Consider the following 10982-nt stretch of genomic DNA (forward strand, 5'->3'; position numbering starts at 1 on the left):
ATAGCACACTCAGTCCTTCCACTGCTAGACACCTTGTTTAAATCAGATGGGCTTTTGTTTGTGTGGTGGCTCTACAGGATATGAAGAACACTAGTCTTGAGCATTTTTATCTTGGGTGACCTTTGGTGGCCCTTGCCCCAGAGCCTACTTTCAATAGGGCTAGACACTTTGTGAAATAACACAAACCCCTGCAAAAAGACACCCACAACCTATACTGAAAACTTACCACACCAAAACAACCCTAACCCATCTATGAAAAGACAAGGCTATAAATATTACAGTGGGACCTAGAGAAGTGTTTCCCTAGGTGGTCCTGGAGTACCCCCCTGCCATTCAGGTTTTCAGGCTATCCACAATGAATCTGCTTGAAAAAGATTTGCATGTAATGGAGGCAGTATATGCAAATCAATGTCATGCATATTTATTGTGGATATCCTGAAAACCTGACTGGCAAGGGGTACTCCAGGACTGCCCTAGAACACAAAACTTACCACACCATAACAGCCCTAAACCACCTATCAGAAGACAGTGCTCTGGAGCACCAATATACCTACTATTGGGAAACTGGAACAAGCTGCACTGTTACTCATTCCTACACAGATACTGCATGCTGGCAGAATCCTTTACCTCAGTCACACATGCAGAACATGGACAGACCCTCATCTATATAACATAAGAGTAGCCATACTGGGTCAGACCAATGGTCCATCTAGCCCAGTATCCTGTTTCCAATGTGGCCAGACTCTAAACAGTGCTATACTGGTAAAAAAAAAAAAAAAAGAGAAATGCATTTTCTCCTGTACTTTGCAAAATAAAATATAAAAAATGTACATTTTACAAAGCAGGTACATCTCAGTGCTTACAAAGTATTAAATAAAAATAATTTTGTTCTACCTTTGTTGTCTGGGAATAGTCTTTTTTTCCATGTTCCATGAGTCAGCCTTACAAATTCTTTTCCAGATTTACCTTTCCATTTCTTCTCTCGCCTCTTTCTTCTTCCTTTCCTTCTCTACATCTGTCTCCAAGTGCACCATCATTTTTTCCTCTGCACCACTATTTGTCCTGTCCAGCATCTCCCTTCTGTGTCCCTTGTCCCTATCCTGCCCCCAAGTTCAGCATCTGCCCTTTCTGTGTTCCCATCTCCCCCCCCCCCCCCTTTTCAGCACAAGCCTACCTGGTCTCCTCATCTCCCCCTTTCTAGCATCTGCTGTCCTGGTGCCCCCACCTCTCACTTTTTCTAACATTGTCCTGTGTCCCCGTCTTCCCAGCATTACCCCTGTTACCATCTTCCCTCTTTTCCAGCATTATCTCTTTGTCCCCATCTCACCCCTTTTTCACCATTGACCCCATATCCCCCTTCCAGTGGTGCCCCTCTGTGTCCCTATCTCCCCCTCCCCTTTACAGTAGTGCCTTCTCTGTGTCCATATCTACTTCCCCCTTTCCAGTAGTGCCCGTGTCCCTATCTCCTCCTCCTCCCCTTTCCTCCTCGCTTGCTTTGAACCGAACGGTGCGCGGGGGGGGGGGGGGGGGTTGGGAAAATTGGCTTCACCCTCTCTTCTGCCTGTCTCTCCTGTCTGCATGCTCACTTTTTATTTCCTGAAGCATTCTCCCTCCAGCACCGGCGATTCACAGTCAGCCTGCCAGCATCGGGGCTTCTTCTCCTCAGGCGCGTCCCGCCTACTGCAACTTCCTGTTTTCCGCAGAGGTGGGACGCGCCTGAGGAGGAGAAGCCCCGACGCTGGCAGGCTGACTGTGAATCGCCGGTGCTGGAGGGAGAACACTTCGGGAAATAAAAGTGAAGTGACCTCGCGGACGGGAGAGCGCGGTCAAGAAATACGAAAAGAAAAATAAAATATTTATATTTATTGGGTTGAGCCCGCGCATAGGCGCCATTTTTTCTCATCAGCTGTTTAGGGGAGCGACCGCTCCCCCTGCGCCCCACCTGGCTACGCTTCTGAGCACAGGGACAGCACAAGCAGTCATACAGTTTATCTAACACACACACACACACACACACACTGCACCATAGAATAGGTCCATCATAGGCAACAGCAGTGCAAGCTTCTGTCTTGAACACACACTGCCGTGCCATAGGAACAGGTATAGCAAGGGCAACAGCAGTACAACCCCTTCTAACACACTGTGTCACACTGTAAAAGGTACAACACAGGCAGCAACAGCCAATGCAAGCCCCCCTCAAACACTCCCCTGCCACACAACAGATAAGTATAGGCAGCAGCAGTGAATTTATTCCTTGCACTATTGAAAACTTACATTGAGTCCTAAGGGGAAAGGTCTGACAGGACAATTTTTCACGTACTCCTTTTTGTGTGTATTGAAATTTTCATTTTCTAGCAGGAACAGAAATCAAAACTTTGATCCAAAGATGTGCCATGTAAAAACTGGAGCTACAAACTAGTGTGTGTGTGTGTGGGGGGGGGGGGGGGGAGGGGGGTTGTACTTTTTGTAATAATTTCTTCCTGCTTCTTAATTTGTTCCTAATACTCATGCCCTTGACGTGTTTCACTTTTATCAGACTCGTGTTTTTATACCTGCCCACTGCGGCCTTTCTCACTTTTTGCTATCTAGTTAGCTTTTCAAGCTTAGCAATTCTCCAGACTTACACATAAGAACCAGTGGGGTAGCTATGCCAAAAAAAAATTAAGATGGCTTCTTATTTCTCCCATTGTAGCAGGGACAGCCTTCAAAGTTCCAGTAACAAACCCCACAAGCCATCTATTCAAAGTCCTATATAGAAAACCTGATTTAATAAAGCAGCACTAATATCCAGGACTCAAATAGCAACATTGGGCTTTCTATCTCAACTCTTGCCTCTCCTCAGCTCTCATTTTACTTCAAGTCTCATTCCCTCACGAACCCCAGCTCATTACCTATCATTAACCCCTCCTGGCATCGAGCCCTCCTTTTCTTTATATTACTTGCTACCCAGATCTGTCTCTTTCATCTGTTCTTCTCGAGTGCCTCTCAGCAGTTTTCCACTTTCTCCAGCTCTTGCACCCCTTCTCCCACTCACCCTCCTCTCCCTCCAGTGGCGTCTCTAGACAGAAATATCTGGGGTGGCAACAGGAGAGCAAGCTATGTATGAGGGGTGGCAGGCCAAAATGACATTTCCGCACATCAAAGCTAGTGGTGGTGGTGTGAAGTGGGGGGGGGGGGGGAGTAAATTGAAGCAGCTGCCCTGAGGGAAGGGAAGAGAGGGGACTGGTAGACCACAGTGGGCCCAGTGCTCAGGGCCACTTTCACCCAGTGTGACTATCCGTGGATCCCCACCCCACATTAGCCAGATATGCCTCTTACCAGCAGCAGAACATATAAAGGGGCTGAAATTGTTGCAATTAAATTATGTACCCTGTAAAATAATGACCCCTGACCCTGTACACTGGACCATCAAGGTATTAAGTTTAAACATAATCTGCATTCATAGATAGGGTTACCATATGGCTCCAGAAAAAGGAGGACGGATTGAGCCAGCCAGGTTTTACTTCCATTGCTTTCAATCCGTCCTCCTTTTTCTGGAGCCATATGGTAACCCTATTCATAGAAGCCTTACTGATAACAGCAATGGGTACAGAGCAGAACGAGCACATTTCCACATACAATGCACCATACAAAATGTCTGATTTTGGTGTCATTTCAATAGCAGCAACATAAACCCTCTCCAGCACCAGATGTCTTGTAAAGTAATTAATAAATAAACCTACAAAAGCCACTCAGGACTTACAGAATAAATCTACCATTTCTTAGCAGCACCAACTTCCAAAACTCACACAAGAATATACCTTGGAAAACATAGTACAGTAAATTATTGCAATAAGCCCCAGAACATACACCAGCTCGGAAACTGAACAAGTTGAGTTAGTACAGATCCCTTCTTAGACACTTGGCCTTGTGGTCACACATGCAGAGCAGAGAGAGCCCCTCTTCAAATAAAGGCAAAAATTAACCCGAGATCCCAAGCATCCAGTTTCTGCATGCAGCACAATACCAGGTAAACAGTTTCCTCATGTAAAGTACAAAATAAAGACAGCATATGTAAATTTTATTGAGCCTGCAAAAAGGTGGGATAATGTGGGGTACAAATACAATAAATAAAATAAATTGCATTTGTACCCCGTGCTTTCCCACTCATGACTGGCTCGATGCGGCTTACATGGGGCAATGGAGGGTTAAGTGATTTGCCCAGAGTCACAAGGAGCTGCCTGTGCCTGAAGTGGGAATCAAACTCAGTTCCCCAGGACCAAAGTCCACCACCCTAACCACTAGGCCACTCCTTAACTGTTGCTACTATTTGAGATTCTACATGGAATGTTGCTATTCCACTAGCAACATTCCATGTAGAAGTCGGCCCTTGCAGATCACCAATGTGGCTGCGCAGGCTTCTGTTTCTGTGAGTCTAACGTCCTGCACATACGTGCAGGACGTCAGACTCACAGAAGCAGAAGCCTGCGCAGCCTTCTACATGGAATGTTGTTAGTGGAATAGCAACATTCCATGTAGAATCTCCAATAGTAGCAACATTCCATGTAGCATCTCCAATAGTATCTATTTTATTTTTGTTACATTTGTACCCCGAGCTTTCCCACTCATGGCAGGCTCAATGCGGCTTACATGGGGCAATGGAGGGTTAAGTGACTTGCCCAGAGTCACAAGGAGCTGCCTGTGCCTGAAGTGGGAATCGAACTCAGTTCCTCAGGACCAAAGTCCACATATTCCAAACACTAAAATGAAAATAAAATTATGTTTCTATCTTTGTTGTCTAGTAATTTTGTTTTTCTGGTCATGCATGTCCCAGTCTCTGGTTTTGCTTCTCTCGATCTGTGCTCTTAATTCAGTTTCCAGGGCCTCCTGTCCATTTGCTAATTTTTTTCTCTCCTCCTTTCTTCTCCACTTCCTGCTCTTTGTCCATCTTTATTGGCACTTATCATTCACGTCAGCATATCCTCCCTCTCATCCATCCATGTGCGGCATATCTTCCCTCGCTCTCTGTCCTCCTGTTTCCTTCCATCCATGTGCCTCTCCATCCATCAGGACTGTTTAAAAGCCAAATCCTCCAGATCTGCTCTTATACCTTCTACAATGGAGTCTGTGGAGGATCCCGCTGTTACTTATGTGCTGCCCCAGATCCTCTGCTGCCTTGGACATGGGCTCCAACTTGCCCAGTTCTCTTCTGGATCCTTTGTTGCCTCGGCTGGATCTTGTGGTTGCCCTGGATTCTCTGCTGCCTCAGTTTGTCCTGGATCCAGTGGCTACTGTGGCCGCTTCTCCACCCTGCCGTGCTCTGCTTTGGCAGGGCTTACCTTGCCCAGGAGCTTCAGTTTGTTTGGTTTTTAAGTTTGTTTGTTTTTTAAGATAAAGTTGGTTTTGGGCATCTCTTCTGGATCCAACTTTAAAATGAAGAAAAAAAAAATCAAAAAGATAAAGACACATCCAGGGCAGATGGAGGCAGCAGTGAATCTTGGGCAAAGCAGGGCAGGTAGGAGCCCCATGTCCGAGGCAGCAGAGGATCCAGGGCAGTGCATAAGTAAAAGCTGGATCCTCTGAACTTGATTGGAGGAGGTATAGAGTGGATCCAGTTGATCTGGAAGAACTGGCTTTTGCCTATTCTCTCCATCCATGTACAGCTTTTCCCATCTCTTCCCTTCCTCTCCTCTCCATCTGTGTGCATTCCCTCCCTCTCTTTACGTCCATTCATGTAAATCTCCTTGTCCTTCCTTTCCTCTCCATCAATGTGCATCTTCTCCCTGTCTTTCCATTTATTGCCCTTCATCTATGTGCATCTCTTCTCCATCCATGTGCATTTCTTCAGTTCCCCTTCCCTGCTCTTCATGTGCATTTTCTCATTCCCCTTCATCCATATCCAGTATTTCTCCCTCTCAGCCTCCCCTACTCTCTCTTCTCACTTCCACCCATCCATCATCACCCACTCTCGCTACTTCCCCACCTCCCTCAGTCCAACATTGCCTGCTCCCTCTCTCTCTCTCTCCCTCCCTTCTCCCCCAAATCCAGCATTTCTCCACGAGAAAGTACCAGGCCCACCACCATGACCAGCGCTAACTTCTGCAACAAGGAGCCTTCTTGCCCATACACTAGTGAAGGGCCATGTTAGTTCTGCACTTTCTGACACACATGCATCAAAGGTACAGTACCAACAGGGCATCCACGAGCGGATAGGCTGGAATGTTCCTCATTGCGGAAGTTAGCACTGGTCACGGTGGTGGGCCTGGTACTTTGTTCTTGCTGCTGGGGGCCTAAGTTCAGAGCAGCACAAGGGAAAGGAGATCAGTGTGAAATGGGGTGGCAAGCCATTTTTTGGGGGCGGCACTTGACACCCCGTAGCAATGCCTATGATTGGCCATTGTTGGAAACAGGATACTGGTCTTGACGAATCTTTGATCTAATCCAGTAAGGCCTTTCTTACATTCTTAGTAACTATTCTGAACTCAAGTTTCACATTTTTTGCACCTGATCTTAGCAAAATGAGGTAAAGAAAACTGTTCCTTTCATATATCACTTTCCTGGTGAGAAAATGCAAATAATACACAAATACTTTCCCTCGGGAAGATAGATTCTTGCAAGAATACTGACTGCTCTGTTCTAGATAAGACAGAATTTAAGACTTCAGAAAATATGATCCAATGTTGTTGGTTTTTTTTCTTCAGAATTGGTAAATGATTGCCTTTGCATCAGGGACTGCCTGGTAAATGTATTTAAATAAGGATTTATTCCAGGAAGTGCATTCTGTCTGCCAAAGGAAGCGATGTTGTCATGACTACGTCCCTGGACATGCTTAAGGGAAGGTTGGCTGAATTTCTGGAGGATGAAGGGATCAGTGGGTATGATGAACTGCTTAAATTTTAGGTGCTGATCTAGGGAAATTCTTCTAATGAGAAATTTAGCCTGCTGGAAGTAATACTTTCTGTGAATTTTCTGGATCACAAGGGGACTGCCAGATGTGGATAAAGAAGGCTGAACCAAACTGGCTTTTGATCTCCTGCCAAAGTCCACCCACAGTGCTACTGTCAAGCTGATATTTAAAGGTAGGTGGGTAGAGCCCCGAGAGTGAAAACGTCTCCCCTTTTGAGTGATGATATTGCGTTCTATAATTTCAGATTTTGGCCACCTTAACTATTGAAAATTGCAAGGTCGGGTCTAGACCAGATTTTGAATTTAAGCACAAGTCCTTCATCTAATACACATTTGATAACTTTTAAAGGGGGGAGGGGGAGGTCTCGCTTCCTCTCTCCAGCACCTAAGTTCTGGGCAGTACGTGTTCCATTCTTGTTTAGTAATTATGGAGAAAGCAAGGGCAATAAACAGAAATAAGGACCTGCTGACCAAGTGGGGGATCAGGCAGGAGAAACAAGGGCAAGAAACAGAAAAAGTGACTGCTGGGGGGGGGGGGGGGGGGGAGGGAGGGGGAGGGCAGGATAAAAAAAAAGGAGTAGAGGAATAGTCTAGTGGTTAGAGCAGCATTTTTCAACCATGTGCTGCATGTAGTTCGCAGCTCTGCCACAAGAGTTGAGGGTCATTTATTAGTAAGGTCAGCTTAATTTGTGCTGAAACGATCGTACCTTTTAAAAGTTTAGCTATCGGCAGCAGTGAGCAGCAATTAATACAGTCTGCTCTGCTTGTTGCCAACCCTGGAGCCTTCTCTCTGATGTAACCTGCTTCTGCATACGAAAAAGTGTAGAGAGAAGGCTCTGGGATTGGCACGAGCAGGCTGTATGAATCGCTGCTCTCTGCCATCAACCGCTAGAGATGAGAAAACTTTTAAAAGGTACATGGGGGGTGGGGGGTTCAAGAGATACAAGAGGAGATGTCTGGTCATTGACTGGAGATGGGACAGGAGGGAGAGATGCTAGACTGTGAGGGGGGAAAAGAAGGTAAATGCTGGGCTATGTGTAGGGGTGGGAGTGAGAGGGGAACGTTAAAATGCTGGACCATGTGTGGGGATGGGAGAGGGAAGAAGGTAAAATGCTGGACCATGAAAGGAAGGAGACAGAGGGTAGTGGTAGATGGAGCTTGCTCTGTAGAAAAGGATGTTGTCAGTGGAGTACCGCAGGGATCGGTCCTTGGGCTGGCTCTTTTTAACGTCTTTGTGAGCGATATTGCGGAAGGGCTGTCCGGTAAGGTTTGTCTCTTTGCAGATGATACCAAACTCTGCAGCAGGGTGGACACCTTGAAGGGTGTGAATGACATGAGGAAGGACCTAGCGAAGCTGGAGGAATGGATCGATATTTGGCAACTAAGATTTAATCCCCCAAAAATGCAGGGTCATGCACTTAGATCGCAATAATCCGAGGGAGCGGTACAGTATAGTGGGTTAAGTGCTTCAGTGTATGAAGGAAGAGCGGGACTTGAGGGTGATTGTGTCTGATGGCCTTAAAGCTTCCAAACAGGTAGAAAAAGCCAGAAGGATGCTTGGGTGCATAAAAAGAGGGATGACCAGCAGGAAAGTGGAGATGATTGTGCCTTTGTATAAGTCTCTGGTGAGGCCCCATTTAGAGTACTGTGTGAAGTTCTGGAGACCGCACCTACGGAAAGATATAAACAGGATGGAGTCGATCCAAAGGGCGGTTACAAAATTAGTAAGCAGTCTTGAACACAAGAAATATAGGGACAGGCTTATGAACCTCAACATGTATACACTGGGAGAGAGGAGACATGATAGAGATGTTTAAATATCTCAAAGGCATTTATGTACAGGAGGTGAGCCATTTTCAACTGAAGGAGAGCTCTGGAACGAGGGGGCATACGATGAAGTTAAGAGGGAATAGGCTTAGGAGTAATCTAAGAAAGTATTATTTCACTGAAAGGGTGGTGGAGGCGTGAAATGGCCTCCCGATGGAGGTTGTGAAGTCAAGGACCGTGTGAGAATTTAAAAAGGCATGGGATAAGCATGTGGGATCGCTTAGGAAAAGGAAGAGTTAGGAGTTACAGAGGATGGGCAGAGTGGATGGGCCATTTGGCCTTTATCTGCTGTCATATTTCTATGTGTGGGAGTGGTGGTGGAGTGGGGTAGAAGATAAAATGCTGGACCATGTGTAGGGGTGTGTCTTGACAATTTTAGTGCCATGTAAGTGTGCCATGAGATGGGAAAGATTGAAAATCTCTGGGTCGCAGCAGCGGGCTGACAACCAGGGAAGTCCAGTTCAAATCCCTCTGCTGCTTTTTGTGATCTTGGAGAAGTCAGTTGCCTCAGGTACAAAATTACGATTGTAAGTGCTCCAGGGACAGGGAAAGTTATAGTTTGCCTCAATGTAACTCACCCTGAGCTATTACTGAAAAAGGTGCAATCGAAATCCAAACACGTACATAAGGTCAATAAAAGATACCACCACATTGACAATACGTGCAAACTGTCATGTCAGTAACATTTTTTTGAATCTGACTAAAATGACAGGCATTAGAGGGCAACAACACAGAAACCTTATTTTTTTCAGGAAGAGAGAAATACCTATTTAGTTAAGATGTTCCTATTATGTCTAAAAATCCTGAGGCTTTTAAAATATATTATCTTAGTAGCATTTAAATCTGAAAGATTTCAGAAACTTATTATTATTATGTCTAGCTCCATCCCTGGCCGCCTTCAAATCCGGGCTTAAGGCCTACCTGTTTGATGCTGCTTTTGACTCCTGACTTGTCACTTTTATCTTATCCTTGTGTCCTTCTGTCTGTCCTTCCCTTATCGTTATTGATTGTCTGTTTGTCCTGATTTAGATTGTAAGCTCTTTAGAGCAGGGACTGTCTTTCTTCTACTACTACTACTTTTGAGTACAAAAGCACACGGATCTGGAACGCACTACCCATGGCCCTGAAAAAAATGGACAACCTAACTAGCTTTCGCAAATCTTTGAAGACACATCTCTTCAACAAAGCCTACTAAGGACATCCTCACTAACTATTCCCCAAACTACTCAGATGCATCTAAAACACCTCTCACAACACCTTACCTAGCACCTTGCATCTAAATTACCTACCTTAGCTTATTATCGACTTTATCTAAGATCATGTAATGACTGCATCATAACAACACTCTGTAAGCCACATTGAGCCTGCAAAAAGGTGGGATAATGTGGGGTACAAATGCAATAAATAATAATAATAATAATGTTCAATTGTAAAGCCCTGCATACGACTGGTAGCGCTATAGAAGTGATTTATAGTAGTAGTAGTAGTAGAAACTTATACTTTTCGTGTACCTCCAGTGGATAATAAATTCTGGAGCTGCCACGGATTCTGCAAGTCTGTCTCTATGTCCATCTACGTATGCAGGGCGTAAGGGATGTGTTTGTGAGATAGTGAAACAATAGGAAAAGCTTCAAATTTTACCCCCAGCTTTCCCTATTCCTAGACCCTGACAGTGCTGAGTTTCAAGGGACTCGTTCAAATTGGACACTCTATAAATTGGCAGCTAATTGAGCTGGTGCTAGGAATTTAAAGATGCTGAAATATGCATTAAACATGTAATATTCAGTTCCACAAAGCATGGAAAATGTGCTCTGAGTCACCCAGAACTTCCAGGGGCACATAATATGAATCAGTTGGTGACTGTCATCCCCATTGGCGAAGGTCACAGGATGCAGGAATGCAGAGAGGTGCTGAATTTTCTGAATGAATGGGGGTGCTGAATTCAATACAAATTAACAATATGAACACAGTGAACTGAGTAGAGTTTGTTCAATATATTTCTCTTTATATATATACTAGTAAAAAAGGCCCGTTTCTGACACAAATGAAACGGGCACTAGCAAGGTTTTCCTCTGAGTGTGTATGTTTGAGCGAGTGTATGTGAGAGTGACTGTGTGTGAGAGAGAGAGTGAATGTGTGAGAGAGAGAGTGAATCTGGGTGCGAGTGTGTCTGTGTGAGAGAGAGTGTGTGTGTGTGAGAATGAGACTATGTGCAAGTGCGTATGTGAGACACTGTGAGAGAGAGAGTGTGTGTTTCACACAGATACAGT

Source organism: Microcaecilia unicolor, chromosome 10 (assembly GCF_901765095.1).
Source record: "Microcaecilia unicolor chromosome 10, aMicUni1.1, whole genome shotgun sequence".
NCBI classification, from domain to species: domain Eukaryota; kingdom Metazoa; phylum Chordata; class Amphibia; order Gymnophiona; family Siphonopidae; genus Microcaecilia; species Microcaecilia unicolor.